Source organism: Cimex lectularius, unplaced genomic scaffold (assembly GCF_000648675.2).
Source record: "Cimex lectularius strain Harlan isolate CLEC.00 unplaced genomic scaffold, Clec_2.1 scaffold111, whole genome shotgun sequence".
NCBI lineage: Eukaryota > Metazoa > Arthropoda > Insecta > Hemiptera > Cimicidae > Cimex > Cimex lectularius.
This window is the reverse complement of record NW_019392681.1, coordinates 42,965-50,156: the sequence shown is the minus strand read 5'-3', so window position 1 is coordinate 50,156 and position 7,192 is coordinate 42,965.

The window sequence follows — 7,192 nt, the reverse complement described above, 5'->3', positions numbered from 1 at the left end:
TTTCTGTCATTACTTCAAATATTCATGTTTTCTTTGAATCATTGTATTTTCATTATTTTGCCATCTGCCCGATGTATGTTTCATTTGCAAGACGTCATTTTTCATACGATGTTTGTTGACTATAGTGCATGTTTTAGGGTCTAGTTCATTAAATATATTTGTTTGTCTGTATTTTCATTATCTTCGATCATTTTGCTTCACTCGTTTCTGCTGGATTGTTATATCAAATGCGTTATGTTATTTCTTTATTTCGTGGTCTGTCAGTTATTCAATTCTTCTCGTCTTTATTTTTCGCATTCTTTCAGCGTAGTTGATTTACGTCTCTTTTATTCTATAGGCGAATGTTGCCTATTTATGTCTGATTTTGTTATATCGTGTACAGTTTGTTTATTTCTTCGATAATTGTGTTTATGTTGTAGCCTAATAGGTCAAGGATGCTTATCCTGTGAGATTTTTCCATGTGGTCTGTGACGTGATGGATGTGAAGTTTCGAGACCAAAAAGACCAAATCGTGTTTTATTTGTTGGTTTTAGCATTGGGTAGGTCACGGAGGTGTATGATGTGTTTTATATCCACAATGGATATTATGTTTTTTATGTTTCCTATTATATTAATTATACCGCTCCATTTGCTTTTTTATACCCAAACATTAAATTTTGTTTTGTACACTCTGACTATTCGCTTGGTGTTTATGTTGTGTTGTCATCAGTGTAGTAATGAGTGTATGATTGAATCTGTACATATTTGTATGCAAAGAAAGTTGAGAAGAAAAATTAGTATTAATTAAGGTTTTTAGTTGAGATGAAAAAAAGTTAATGGCACGAGCTGGATTCGAACCCACGATCTTCGGCTAGATACGCCGCTGCTCTACCACTTGAGCTACCGTGACCTCGATCCACTCGGACATCAACTTCCCATCTCAACCCCACCTTATGAGTTTTCCCTCCTTTTTGCCATTTTTCAAATGTCGTGTAATCGGATTGGATTCTCGACGACAAATGAAATGGCCACGGAGTTTTTCATCTCAACTAAAAAACTTAATTAATTGTAATGTATTAATTGGTCAAGCGGACCACGAAATTAGTGAATTTAATGAATTAAAATGAAGTATACTTCACTAAAGCTCTCCGTGGCCATTTCATTTGTCGTCGAGAATCCAATCCGATTACACGACATTTGAAAAATGGCAAAAAGGAGGGAAAACTCATAAGGTGGGGTTGAGATAGGAAGTTGATGTCCGAGTGGATCGAGGTCACGATAGCTCAAGTGGTAGAGCAGCGGCGTATCTAGCCGAAGATCGTGGGTTCGAATCCCGCTCGTGCCATTAACTTTTTTTTCATCTCAACTAAAAACCTTAATTAATTGTAATGTATTAATTGGTCAAGCGGACCACGAAATTAGTGAATTTAAAGAAAAATTAGTGTCACGAGCGGGACTCGAACACACGACCTCGGGCTTTATACCCGGTGGTCTACCACTTGAGCTACCGTGACCTCAGTCCATGAGACGCCATTTCTCCTCTCAATTATTACTATTATTTACATTTTCCCATTTACCGCCAATATTCAAACATAGTAGCATCATTTAGTTGCATAATATTCCGCTTTTTTACACACACGAAAACATTAAAGTAATGATTTTTTATTAATTATAACTTTTCCTCAAAGTAACTCTGTAAGTCGTCAGTTTTTTTTAGTTTTTGATTAATCTTAGGTTGGATTATCAGTGCTGCATAATAATACGCATAATCGTAAGCGGAATAACGAGGACTAGAGAAAATCTAATATCTTTAGAAGGTTAATGGGTTTATTTCTGATGAAGCATTTCCTCCCTGACTTCCTAGACCTGAGGCCGAGATTACCGGTAGCTCTGTTTGGAATTTTGGACTGCCAGAATTTCAAGTCTTACATGATATATGATAGAATTGAATTGAAATGAAATTGATAATTGAATCATGGTTACATAATAGAAAGCAATGCTTGATTGAGGAAATTTGATGAAACTTTAGTTCATTTCTGATAATGTTGGTCTGCCTGTTGGATGGAACGTAGTCGTGTCTTGTTTCACACTGCTTATATCCTTGACTGACCGTTAAAGATCGCTAAATTCTAAACACGTCTCACTGCCCAAATCGCGAGCATAGCAACCGGTCTACGCGAAGTTATATTTTATCTATGATCTAAACGTTTCAATTAGCCAGAGCATTTCTGACGTTTAGTTTTCAAGACTTGCCGGATTAATTAAAATTTACACACCAAAAAATTAATTAAACCTTGTAAGCTCGGTTTTGCGTAATCGTATGCGGAATGAGGACTAGAGAAAATCCAATCTGTCTTTAGAAGGTTAATGGATTTATCGCTGATGAAGCAATTTCTCCGACACTTCCTAGACCTGAGGCCGAGATTCCCAGTGGCAGTACTACAAGATTGAACCGGCAATTGCTCGAAAGTATCCGAATGCTTTCTCTCAGTTCATCTCCAATACAATAGCAAATGTTTTCACTTTCTTGATAAAACGAAGACTTTCATTCGGAAAAGATCGCCCTTCTTAATGGGCCTAGAATATGCAGTGTGTGAAAATGATTTTCTGATGGGAACCGCCTCTCATTCACGTGGGTTCAGTCCTTTTTCATAGCTCGGCCAGTTCGATCCTCCGCTCATACTCATACCACGTGTATCGTTTCAAGCGATTTTAGTCGGTTTTTAAAGAAATTTTTATTTATTGATTAATTATAATAGTTTATTTAGTTTGAGTTTCGATCTAAGTGGTCTTGTGGATACAGAAGAAGCAAAATGCTATTCATGGGATTTCATAAAGCGAAGGTAAATTAATCTCCAATACCTATCTTGCCTTGAATTATAGACCTTCCTTAGCCAGTGTTAATCAATCTGATAAATTCTTTCAAAATGTGTAAATCCTAAGTAGAATTATAGATTATTTAATTTCCAACATATTAATGTGTACATTTTCCTCTCTATTTCTGACGGGCTGTCTGTTTTTCTGTCTCCCTCCCTCCCTCAGTTAAATATGTGAAGAAAAAAATAAATATCCAGATAGGTACATATGAAATGAAAATGTACTTTATTCAATGTAATTAGTGACAAAAAAGTTAAGTTTTAAAAATAAATGAAAGCACACTACGACTATGACAAACGTCTGTCGGAAAAACGGGTAAAAAGTTTTTTAAAATTATTATTAATACTTTTAAATAAAGAAGCACATGAAACTTATTATTATTAAACTTATTTACTCTATATTTTAACAATTTGAAGAGAACATCTCATTATTAATATCTAGGGAAGAAAAGACCTGTTAAATATAATGTTAAATGACATAAAAACATCTTTAATAATTAAAATATGAAATCAGTTCTTTCTTGTAACTCCGGGCTTCTTTAACAAAATTTACTAAGTTGAAACACTGAGAATTTTTCTATATTCTCTTGTTAATGAGGACAGACCTAATTGTCTCAATTTGAACTCTGCCGGAATCGGACATTGTGCTAAGAAATGGAAGGTGTCTTCTCTGACCTTTCTATTGCATAGGGAATACAGGTTGAAGCAGTTAACTCTTGTTGGATTGTAGTTGAGCTGAAGCAACTCACATCTAATTTTAAAAAAGCTGCTTGCAAACGTGACAGTGGAAATTTTGGCACTCTCAGACATATTAAGTTCCATCAAGCGCAAGTTTCCTGTACAATAGGAATCTGGATGACTTATGGGCCTGTGCTGGACATTTATCAATGTGTACGGCCTGGATACTTTACGTGAGTTTTGTAACCAAAACTGGCCAATCTTTGACGTTATCACTTGTAAATTCAATGTTAGGGCTGAATTGCTGCATCATGTCCCTCCAGGCGGAAAACCATGATGCTTTGTGGCTAATAATTTCTGATGCTGTTTTTTTAAGCTAGCCGGTGATTGCGAAGATTTAGGACCCTGTGCACATAGGAAATATGAAGTTTTAAAGAATATATAAAGACGAGGTTCATCGAAGATTCCAGATAAATCATGTATCGCGGTAAGCGATAGACTTTTCGGACAAAATAACGTTGAAGGGATAGGTACATACAAATTTGTCAATTTGGTGGTAAGGGATCATTTTATACTGCTGATTCTCGCTGTTTCATTATTTTGCCATCTTCCCTGTTGGTCCTGGCAAAAATACTATACTTAACGAAAAGCCGAAACGCGTCTGACAGATCAACACAAGGAGACCTTTTTGAAATGGATCAGTTCTTTATAACAGGAAAAGGAAGGTTTTTTCGTGATTAATTTTCCTATGACATAATTGTAACTCAGGTGTTCCCCATGGTCCCCACCTTGGTCCAATATTATTTATATTATATTTAACGATCTCTTTGATTCAAGTTTATCTTCCTCAGTTTTAGTTTTTGCTGATGATTTTAAATTATTTAAAGCCATTACCTCTATTGGTGACTGTGATAAAATGCACAATGACGTGTATATTACTGTTAATATTGAAAAATTTAATATAATTAGTTTTAATCATTCAAAATCAAATGATTAAATTTTGTTACAAAATATCTAATGTGAATATATCTCGCACTACTCTCATCTGTGATCTAGGTGTTCTTTTTGATAGTCATTTATCCTTTTCTGAGCAATTCATACGCTATTTTCCAAACGTTTTAAGAGGTTGGGTTTATCTGTAGAACAACTGGCGATTTTAGAAATGTTAGAGTTGTTAAAAGGCCTATTTTTTGCTCTTGTTCAAATTTTTACAGATCATGCCTTGTACTTGTCCAATGTACCCTCACCATTCTTATATTTTTGATAACTTCAATAAAATTCTAAAACTTTTCATTAAGCATAAGGTGATGACGATTATTATTGCTTTTCATTTGACTACTGGCTCCACTATTTTTCTCTATTACCTCCTTCAATCCATGATGAAACTATTCGCAGTTATCTTTATTTGGAAACTGTTCCATGATCACATTGATTTACCGGAATTTCTAGGTTTAATTGGTTATCGCATACCTAATACTAGAACACGAATAAAAGCAAGGTTTCAATTGCCCTTCCATAGAACAACTTATGGAATGAGGACTTCTTTCTCATATTTGTTGTTAGTAATGAATTCGTTTAATAATTCCAGTGATATTCATAATATCCGTAGTATTAGGATCTGTTTTGTATATTCTATTTATAATTATGAATTGATCTGTTTGTATTTATATTATATTGTTTTATACGACAAGTTGGGCAGTTGACTCTGTTAGTAGTTAAATATAAACTAAATAAGTAAAAACACAACGAGGATAGACAGACCAATTTAGAGGTTCATCACTTCGCTGACACCACAAGAGAGATAACAAAGATATATAGGTAGGTAGAATAGATAGATAAAGAGAGAGAGAGAGAGAGAGAGAGAGAGAGAGAGAGAGAGAGAGACAGAAGACAGACAGACAGATAGACAGAAGAGTGGGTGAGGGAATGAGAAATAGTTAAGTTGATTCGTAGAGATAGGTAAACTATATAAGGAAAAATAAACAAACAGAAAGAAAATGAGAAGAAGATGAGACATAATAAGTGAGCTAGATAGAGGACATAGAGGATACAGACGTGATAGATAAGGATAGGTAGATAGAGTGAGAGCGAGAGGGGGAGAGGGAGAGAGAGAGAGAGTGAGAGAGAGTGTGAGAGAGAAAAGGACACATAAACAAACAAATTAAATTAACATGTCCGAAAAATAGTTGAAAGAGTAAGGAATTGAGAGTACGTACATTATAATTTATAATTTATTTCAATTAATTATTCTTTTATGTAAGATCTTGGTTGAGTTGAAAATTATAATTAACTAATTTAAAATGCTTTTAACACAGATAAAATTGTAGTAAACAATTTCATAATTTTCTGTAATTTTTCTCGCAGGGGAAACCTCATAACATAATTAACCAAAACGATTATATTACATAACTTCGATAATTAACGCACCATCTATGGACGGTAATAACAAACAAACGTTAAAATAATAATCAGGCAATAAAATTGAAATAGTACAATGGAATAACACAGTTGTTTGCGCTTTACGATTAATTGCACCCAAATTATAAACAAGGGGGCTTTTAAGCCCTATAAAGTTATTATATCATTCGTTAAACTTATCTGTAAAGTTACTTTATATTAGAAGCATCATCCCGTGTTTTGCTATACTTCGAACTAATATAACATTGTTTTTATTACATCTTCTTATTTGATTTACACCAGAACGAGAGAGAGAGGTCGGTCATAAACTATCGTTACTGTATTCAAAGTTGCCTGGAATCTCGGCTTCTTTCAAGGCAAATTCATGCAATAAAAAAGATAATAAATCTAATAAGTCGTAAAATGCCCTAATAGGCGGGTGTTAAGGGTAGTGTTTGATTTAGTGTAGGAGAGGAGCAGGCTTTTCCAACAATTCGTCCGTTCGAGTAAATTGGAAGGTAAAAATGCCCGGGGCCAGAGGGAGGAAACAAGGTGCTCCGTGCTTGATGGTGCTTTGTTTTCTGTAAGGCCCCTTTTTCTGTGCGTGCTTGTGAATCCAAGCGGTCAAAACTTCGCTTTTGAAAATAACTTAATGATTTAATTTATAAATAAATAAATAGTGGGCAGTAATTGTTCTATAAGAAGGAGGCTAATTTGATATGGCGTTATTCAAGAATGCTTACAAGCTGAAAAGGGATTCTATGATGAATCTGCACTTTTCACGCTTTTTTCACTGTAAAACGTGTTGGTTTTCCGAGAACGGTGATTAAAATTCTTACAATATTTTTAAAAAGGCCTTGGAAATAAATGTGTACTCAACACGAGCAATACGACGTTAGTGTAATCAATGCGGTTGAAATGTATCACCCAAGGAACTATTATTTAATTATTATCGTTTATACCTATATAATTTCTTTTCTAGTGGAAGGACACGTCTTAAATTTTTGCACTGGCTAGGCAGGGCTGACATTTTTGATCTTAATCTATATCCTGATTTCGCCGAAAAACCATTTAATAATTTAACGAAGTGTTCGCTCACTGTCGTAAAAGGGGATTTGTATAAATTTAAATTGGATACTTAAAAGCCGTTTCGACTGGGATATCCGTTGTGGCGAAACCGGCTCTAGCTTGTTTTTGCCTTTTTCTCTCCGGTCTTCTTTAAACAGGTGTCACACGGCCAAAGACTGTCAACGGTGATAAAT